Source organism: Trichosurus vulpecula, chromosome 4 (assembly GCF_011100635.1).
Source record: "Trichosurus vulpecula isolate mTriVul1 chromosome 4, mTriVul1.pri, whole genome shotgun sequence".
NCBI lineage: Eukaryota > Metazoa > Chordata > Mammalia > Diprotodontia > Phalangeridae > Trichosurus > Trichosurus vulpecula.
In genome coordinates, this window is record NC_050576.1 from 148,145,950 (window position 1) to 148,155,977 (window position 10,028).

Here is a 10,028-nt window from a genome sequence, read left to right on the forward strand (position 1 = left end):
TGCAAAGGTGACATCAACAAGTCTTTGGCAACAGGAGGGAGAGATGGCTGAGGAATTCAGGATGACTCCTAGGATGTGAGCCTGAGGAACTGGGAGGACGGTATTGCCATCTACAATTATGTGACTTATTGACTTACTACTCTTCTTCTTCTTCTCCCCTAGATGGAAATTTACTTATCTTGAATCACATTTTCTCCAGATCAGGATCCTGTTCTGTCCAAGTTAACATTAGACTAATCTGATCAACTAATTGGTGGCCTTGAAAGAAGAGCTAGTTGAGATACATTCTCCAGCCCCCAGGGCTCTCCCTCACCTGTTAGGTGATACCATATATTCATTTTAACAGCAGCCTGGAGACCATCCTTTTGTCCTACTTGCATGTAATGGGGCAATTTTAGGACAGATTGGAAGGGAGATCCTCATGGCCTCCAGGATGTGTTTGCATGTAGAAGGATTGGAGAAGGGAGGGGAGGTTGGTATTTGGAGGCAAGCAGATCTTTCCACTGCTTTTCAGATCACATTGTGTAGGTTGCTGCTGACATTATCTGAGGTTCTAGAAGAGACATGGCATTCCCCAGCTTTCCGGTTTGAGAAAGATGGCAGTCAATCAATCAGCAAACCTTTATTAAATACCTACTATGTGCCAGATATTGTATTAGGTGCTACAATAAAGATAGAAATAAAACAGTGCCTCCCCTCATGAAACAGTTAATCAACAAAGTCTTAATTAAGCCTAGGTGTTGGGATTTCAAATATAAAAGATGAAAGGGTATCCTCAAGGAGTTTAGGGGAAACAATAAGTATATACACATATATTTGTATGTATATATGTGTATGTTTATATATACATATGTATGTGTGTATATATGTGTACTCATACATACATACAGAGAGAGAGAGAGAGAGAGAGAGAGAGAGAGAGAGAGAGAGATTTAACTACCTAATCCCTCCTTTTCTTCAAGATGAAGTTCAAGCACTGCTTCCTGCATGAAGCCTTTCCTGATCTCCCCAACTGCTGGTCATCCCTTTCAAACCACCTTGTGTTTCAACGTCTTGTAATTATTTTTTAAAATTTTCTTTATATTTATTCTGCTTATACTTATATAGAGTAGCATTCTGGTATAGTTATGGATAGAGAGCTGGCCTCAGAGTCACTATAAGGGTGGGAATGAAACTACCTGACCTCATTTTAACCTTGATACCATAACTAGATGTGATCATAGGCTTTAGACTATTTACAAACAAGTCCTTTGAATTGGAGCAATGTTGGGTATAGGAAACTCCTGAATATAGGAAACTGACTGTACCAATGCAGGTTGACACCTCTACAATTTATAGCTTTAGTCAGCGGCTTACCTATAGCACTGAGAGGTCAATTGTCTTTTCCAGTCATACACCCAATATGTGTCAGAGGGAGGCCTTGAACACGGGTCTTCCTGACATAGCTCATAGAAGCTCTAAAAAACAGTATCTCAATCCCCATTCTCACAGATGTGTCCAGATCCCTGGGCTTGGCTCTATCTTCCCTTCAGTGTTAAAGCGATACCTTTGAGAACTCAGGCAGGGGTGATTCTCCGATGGCTGAGGTATCACCAGTGTACTTCACCTCAAGATGGCCAGTTAAGAATCCGTTTAATCAGCCAATCTTAAGTAACTTTTATAAAGGTGTATTTACCAAGGCGGCACTACCAAATATCCCCCACAGGTCCATGGCACACTATCCCACAGATACATGTAGAGTCCAGGAGAAAATGGGCTCAAGCTTGAAGCGCATATGTGGCAAAAGTGTATTTCACAGCTCCTGGTTACTGGAAAATTTTCCCCCTCGTTTGTAGGTTGCTCATGAAGTTTTCCCTTAAGCATGGTGAATCTGTGTCTACCTGGCTTTGGCTCCCAAGCAGATCCTGCTACCAGCTGATCTTGGAATCTGGCTAAGACACCTATGGAAAGTTTAAAATCTTTCAGATTCCTTAAAGCTTGCCAAAGGAGAAGCTGAGACCTTCCCTCCAGCCCACGCCTCACCTCAGAGGTGTTCTGGAAATCCAATCCAATAACCATTTATTAAGCACCAACTATGTGCCAGATACTGTGCTAAGTGCTGGGGATATAATTAATAATATAATAATATTATAATATATTATAATGTGTATTATAATATATATAAAATGTACATTATATAATAATAAAAAAGCATCCCTGCTCACCACACACACATAAGGAGCTTACATTTAATCAGGGGACACAACACAAAAAAGGAGGCAGGAAAGGGTGGAATGGGATACTAGGTGGTACCCTGGGCAGGTGACATCTTGTTCCATGGAGTTGAAACCAGAGAGAGAAGCACCTGCAGAATGGAGGTATCTAAAAGTCCAACATCTGCCCTCTATAAAGGAGGGTATTGGGAGGAGTTTGGTACTCTATACTCAAGCCCTCCAATCAAAGGGGAGAGGCGGCCAAAGGAGTTTGGTGTCAGTCAAGGATTGAGTTAGCAGCATGGGATGAGATAGAAGTTACTAGTTTAACTAAGCTACCACTTGGCCCAACTTCTCAAACAAATCTAGTTCTAACTAGCTTGGTAATTTATGGACAACCCTTCAGGTGTGGCCATATTTCCCCAGTCTAGCCAAACATGATTCTTTTGCAACATGCTCCAATTCAAAGGACTTGTTTGTAAATAGTCTGTAAAGTCTATGACCTCATCTAGTTATGGTATCATGGCTAAAATGAGGTGGGTGGTTTCATTCCCACCCTTACATTGACTCTGAGGCCAGTTCTTGATCCACTATGCTAGGCTTGCCTCTCTGTTTTAGTATATACAGAATAAATACAAGGAAAATAAATAAAAATGAATACAAAGTAGTTAAATCCAAAGTGGCTTCAGTGACAGCTCTTTTGATTGGGAAGATCTGGAAAGGCCTCTTGTAGGAGGCAGTGTTAAACAGCATCTTTAAAAAAGGAGGCATTTTATGACTTCTCAAAATAATGTTTGTAAATGTACAAAATAAAATACATAGGATTATAATGGGAACTAATTATAAGGAAACACAGGTATCAAAATATGTTTTAAAAAACAAGTTCATGGATTCCAGGCTAAGAACTCTTGATCTAACCCATCTCCTTCCTTTTAGCAGTAAGGAAATTGAGGTCCAGACAAGTTACGTTGTAAGTTACATGACATGGCTCCATAGTTAGTGACCAGGACTTCTAGGTTCCACTATAGGGTTTTTTCCAATCTCTCATATGCATCCAATCGCAACAGGATGGTGTGGTTGATTATTTATTTTAGTAGCTACTGGTTAATTGTATATACACACATAGATATGTACACATATAAGTATATACATATATTTTTGAAATCCTGTGTCATTTTTTACTACTGTATTTGTTATCTTTTCAGATAAATCAGAAACTCACTTTTACTTTTCAGTGTGTTAAGAAAAATGATGTTTTCCTGAACATGATTCTAGGGCATGTACCCAGCCATGGAGGTAGCTAGGTGGCAAAATGGACAGAGAGCTGGACCTGGAGTCAGAAAGATATGAGTTCAAATCTAGCCTTAGATACCAGCTGTATGACCCTGGACAAGTAATTTAACCTATTTATCTCAGTTTCCTCTACTAACATAGGGGTCATAACAGCACCTACCTTTCAGGATTGTCGTGAGGATCCAGTGAAATATTATGTGTAAAGTATTTAACACAGTGCCTGGCAGATACTAGGCATTATAATATTGCTTATTCCCTTCCCACTCCTACCTCCATAGTATTTTGGCTTTGATGGATGACAGGAAGTAGTTAGGCACTATTTTAAAAGTGGGTTCAGTGGGAATGAATCATGGCCTCGTTGGCACTTGTGCTTTGGCCCTAGGGAGGAGTGAAGATGCAGCAGAAATTTCATTTAGCCCTTACTAAAGGACATATGAAACTCCAAGTGACTCACCTTGCTTCATGATGGGGCCACATATCAAAGAGAGCTGGTCAGTGAGCCAAGAGGAATTCCCTACTCAGTTGACCTTAAAAGGAATGAGTCTGTCCTCTGGCATGCTCTCTCTCACTGCTTGCTGAGCATGTAAGGAATTCTGTGATGTTCTCTCTTGGACTTTCCCTCCACCTATGTTGGTTGCTCACATGTGGCAGCTTAGAATATGTGTTGCCTAGCCTCCCCTGAGCATGAGCCTGAGGTCCCTGGTTGCCTCTTTGGTTTATGTTCCCTTCCCTGAGCATAGGTGACTGAACAGTCATAAGGAGGGATAACTTTCTGGGAGTTGTTACCTTAAGCATGTGAGAGGTCCTCAATCAGTGCTGGCTTCACTGTAGGGAAGTACCACCTTGCAGCTATTACAATCTTTCTTGGAGAAGAAGATGACCATCCACAGGAGAATGACCTCAAGCCCTGGACTGGCTTGACAGAAAACATGAACTTTGAGGGAGTTGTTTAGACAGGACAGAGCTGACATGAAGGTAAAACGGTTGTTCCAGTGTCCTACAAAATATTGCATGCTTGGTGCTTTAATTATCACCTTTCCAAGACAGTGTATAAATTGTAAGCTATTGTATTGCGTTCTCAGTCTTTGTCAATGTTCACTTATGAATATTTTTTGTTTTAAGTCATTTCTTAATAAATGAAGAGCTGTCTTGTTCTTGATCTATTTTGTACATTGGGAAAAGTTCTAATCCCTTTTCTGGGGAGACCCTAGATACTGGCCAAACCTAGGTTATTTATTTTCCCCCCTGAGCCTTCTGGGTGAGGGTGAAAAGAGCTAGGAAACACAAAGGGAAAAGATTAATCCTTCCATTTAGAGTTTAGGCTATCCCAAGGACTAAACCTAGGTCTACTCATGTGAATCCAGAGCTAGGGCCCCTCACCGGAAGAGGTAGCGCCATGGCCCATCATCAGGGTCTGTTGTTGTTAAAAGGTAAAAGGAAAGATTTGTGCGGTCTATAATTATATTAAACATAATAGAAGAATTAAATTCACTGAGGAAAAATTCCAGCACACTGATCACTGAAATATAATTCTAATAGTGATTCATTCTTTAAAATGCTATGTTATAAAAAACAAACCCAAAGTTCCACCTTTGAATTCTTTAATTTCTCCTATGACTCAAGAGGAGCTCAGTAAATATGGAAAATAAGCAGAAGGGATAGAATTTCTTTAAATTGATTATACACATCTCCAAGGTTCTGTCTTTAGGTTTATTTCTGTCTACATGCTCTCTTCCTTTACAACCTCATCTACTCCCACAACTTCAACTATCATCATCACCATCATCATCATCATCGTCATCATCAGAAAACTCCTACATTTATAACTCTAGCCCTTACCTCTCTCCATATCTGATCTCCATGACTACATTTCTGACTATCTGCTGAATATCTTTCCCTGGATCTCCTGGCAATACCTCAACTTCCACAAAACTTATCTTTCCTTCCAAACCTATTCCACCTGATTTCCATATTTCTGTTAACGACACTCTGATTCTCCCAGTCACCTGGGGACTCTACCTCTAAAACATCTCCTGATTATATCTCCTCTGCTCCTTTTTAACTCACCCCTCCCTAGTTCAGGTCTTTATTAGCTCTCACCTGGTATCATCATCACAGTTTTAGACCAGGAAGAAACCTTAGGATGAATTATAGGATCACATTACTTTTAGAACTGGAAGGGACAATAGAGATAAATTAGTTCAAACTACTTATCTTACATATAAAGAACTTGAGACCCAGAGATATTAAGGGACTTGTTCAGGGTCATAGAGTGAGCTAGAAGCAGAGGTAGAACCATAACCTGACTTCCTAACTAGAAGGTCGGTGCCTATTGCTCAACACCCTGTTTCTAGTTTCTCTGTTCCTCCAGACTTCTACTACCTGATTAAGTTCCCTGATGCACCCCTCTGCTCAAAAAAATTCACAGCCCCTCCACCACTAGGGATGGAATACATACATACATATATGTGTATATATATATATGTACACGCATATATGTACTATATATGTGTATGTCTTATATGTGTATGCATGTGTATGTAGTGCCTGCTAGGTGCATTACTGTGCTAAGAACATTATTTTAAACAAATATTATCAACAACCTTATAAGATAGATGTGATTATTATCTTCATTTTACAGTTGAGGAAACTGAGGCAAACAAAGGTTAAGTGACTTGCCCAGGGTCACACAGCTAGCAAGTGTCTGAGGTAGTAAGTGATCTGAGGTTGGAGTCAGGTCTTCTAGGCTCAATCCACTACATCACCCAGCCTCCTCTAAATTAAAAAATGCCTCCCTATTAAATAAGGCCCAAATTCCTTGATCTGGCATTCAAGGTCCTCTCAGCCTCAACCTACCTTTGTAGCCTTATTTCTTACTACTCCTTTCATATGTAACCTATGGACTAGGGCTCCTCCAAGATTCTGAACCCAGATGAATCAGTTCTGACACTGAGAGCCTAATCCCTGAGGATCAATTGCCCCAATTGCTCTTTGGCAGTTGCCCCAACCTGACATACTCCAGGAAAATCTCTAAGTATGCTCATGGTATAGCTCATGTCTAGGTTTCCCCAAATATGGGTAGCAAGGTCCCCAAATCCTGCACAGGCATTCAATGTACAACATGGTCATTAGGTGTGAGAGAGTCTTTACATAGACACAGACACAGACACACAGACACACACACAATACCCAAGATGTCAAGGACCTACTGGTGCTTGTGTACAGAGAAAAATACTCAAACTGATCATTAGACTCCCCCTGCAAGGAATACATACTTTGAGAGGCTCCTGAAAAAGCAATCTTGGCTTCATATTAGACCTGTGTGAGCAACCAAGCAATGATGGTGTGGGAAGGTTGGCAAAGTGGAAATCTAGTAGCTTCCTATGACATGGCTTTGGTCCTTAAACTACAGGGCAACTCTCTGGTAGAGATCTTCCTCGTTCTCTGAGTGCCATGATGGGGGGAAAAATTTCTCTCTCTAAAAAAGACTAGTGCTTGAAAACTCAAACTCAAGAACTTTTGAACTTGGGGTTACTCATAGAATATTTCCCATATCTGATCCTTCCCCCAAAAATCTTTCTTTGGTTAAAGGGCTAGATTCTGAGACCATGATCCTTAGGGAATTTAAAATCTATACCACTACTCACTTCTCTGCATTCCTGACCTCCAAAGACATTTTGAGAATTCACAAACATTGTCCATGAACTATTCTTATGGGCTGAGCAGGCATATCCATGTCTGTCTCTGCTATGTACTTCTACAAATCCCCATTAGTTGATTCTGGGATTGAGGAAGGTAGAAGAAAGAAATCACTTCATTCAATACCCTGCTTGCTGCCCTCCAAAAGGATGCAGGAGGGAAATATGGAGTCTTAAAGATGAAGAGAGTCCTTGAGTGGGTCTCATAACTTCCTTTATATAGACAATGAAGGAATGGGGCAGCAATTCTGACAAACAAGTATGCAAGTATTAAGTATCTACTATTTACTATACAGGAACTATGCTAGACACGGGGGACTGAAAATTAATGCAACAATCCTTACTTGTAAGAAGCTTGTTTTCTAATTAGAGAGACCCCAAGTGGATATATAGGTATATACAGAATACATATAAAGAGAATAAATACAAATACAAAGTTGTTAAATGCACAGTATTTTGGGGAGGAGGGCGCTAGCAATTGTGGGGATCAGGAATGGCATTATGAAGATGGCACTCAAGTTGCATTTTGAGGTAAGAGAGATATTCGATGTGGCAGAGGTGAGGAGGGATTGGATAGGAGATGAGTAGTTCAAAGACATAGAGATAGATGATTGGGAATTGCTTGTGAGCAATTGAGAAATGACCAGTTTGGCTAGGTTGTGGAGTTGAGGGTGGGTAACATGCAATGAACTTAAAAAGATAGGTTAGGTCCAGGTCATGAAGGGCTGTAGAAATGAAATAGGAGTTTGCGTTTTATTCTAGAGGTAATTAGAAGCTACAAGAGTTTAGTCCTCCTGATTCTGAATCATTGATCATCTTGGAATAGCCCCAGTCACTGGGAACTAATCAGAGAAGTTTAAAAGCCAGAGGACTTTATATTTGAGGACCTAGATTCAAATCCTGATGTTACCCCTTTGTGACTTTGAGCAAGTCATTTCACCTCTCAATCTCAATTTCTTTATCTGTAAAATAAAGAGGATTAGACTAGACAATTTCTAAGGTCTCTTCTTTAGAGGTTTCCAAAGTGGGCAATACTGCCCCCTGAAGGTCACTGGAACAAATGGGAGGTGGTAGGAGCCTCGCATGCAATTGGGAGGTTGAATAAAAATAGGGGGGCTGTGGAAGCATAAGGAAAGAAGAGAAGAAAAATTTTAAAAACAGTTCATACATGTTTCATCTGTTGTGTAACAGAGTTAAAGTCATAGTGATTACATTATTTTCCAAATAAACTCACAAAATGCAAGTTATAATCTATCAGTGGTCAAATCTGTCAACAAGTCTTAACAAGCAAGTGTTGGCAAGCGTAGTATGTTTTTGGGAAGTCTAGGATGCATCAGCAGGAATATGTTCATGTAATAACTTATTTATAATAAGATACTATACAGTTACATGACACAATATTGCATCATCAAAATTTCAATACAGGAAAAAACCCCACAAACATAATAAACTGTTAAATTTAAGATGTGTCATTAAAAAATATTTTTTATACTTTTTTGAAATGACCTAAATTAAAAAAAAACTGTTAACAGGTTTAAGAAAGTAGATTTCCAGGGGGGTGCTGAGTAATTTTTTTTAAAAAAGGGGGTGGTAGGCCAAATAAGTTTGGGAACCTCTGGTCAATCTATGAGGTTATTATCCTCTTTGCCAGAAATAAGCTCTTCCTCTTGTCAACTCATAACACCTTGTTCCTTTCTTATTGTATTCTTCAATTCTGTATTTTTAAAGTTATAATTATATGTGGATCACCCCCTTTCGCTTGGCTATCACCTCCAACTTGGAGAGGGGTTTCCCCAGAGGATAACCATTCAAGGTTCAAGGTATCCTGTGAGTCCACACTCCTAAAATTATTGCAAGTAAGCTCTTACCAATATATTCACCTTTCAATAGATGGAAGATTCAATTAGTGCAAAGCAAAGCAATTTACGGCAATAGCATAGTAAGAAGATTTACAATGTAACATTTGCTCCCTAAAGCTTATACATATGTACATATACACAGATATATACACCATCAATGGGGAGAGTGGTCCAGTACAACAGGATCAATCATGAGGGTATCACATTGGAGAATGTTCAGTTAGGTAACTCACCAACCTTTTATGGTTGATATCCTCATAATATGCTTACACTGCTCCTCATAGGGCTCCCTGGGTGCTCCCTTTGCTTTATGCTCCTTTCCCTGAGCATAGGTGACTGAACAGTAATTGTGAGTGATGCACTTTCTCGTAGTTGTTACCTATCTCTGCTGGGAGAATCTTCTTGCTAGTTCCCCTGGGCTTGCTTTTGGGCTGGGAGCTTGGTTTCAGGATTTGATCATGCTCTTTACCATCTTCTCATCTTCATCTTCTGCCATCTTCATCACACTCAGCCAAAATTCTGGCCCAGGGTACTACTATGAACTAGCCAGAACCCACATCAGGACACCAGGGGACTGCTATCTCTTGAGCGATTTAACAGCTCTAAGCATATTTCAATGTCTCTCACCAATTTGACTTGATTGGTCTACAAAGCTGTACTTCGCTCAATTCCATGCTGTTGTATGTTTCTGCTTCAAGGCATCATTGGCAGTGGATTGGAGGAAAAAAAAGAAATCCCATCTTCCACTCTTGGTTCTACTCTTCAAGGAGCACAGAGGAAAAGGTGAAAAGAAAACTCCATGGCCAAGTCCTTCCTCAGAGCAAAATGGCACAGAGTAGAACCATCTGGATTTTCATTTAGGCCACAAGGGGCATGACTTATCCTTTCAGCCAATCATTAGAAGTTACCTGTGTTCCTCAGTTGCTCTCGTCCAATGGCCAATGCCCTAAAATTCTATTGGTTGTTTGGGGGCTTCATTACACATT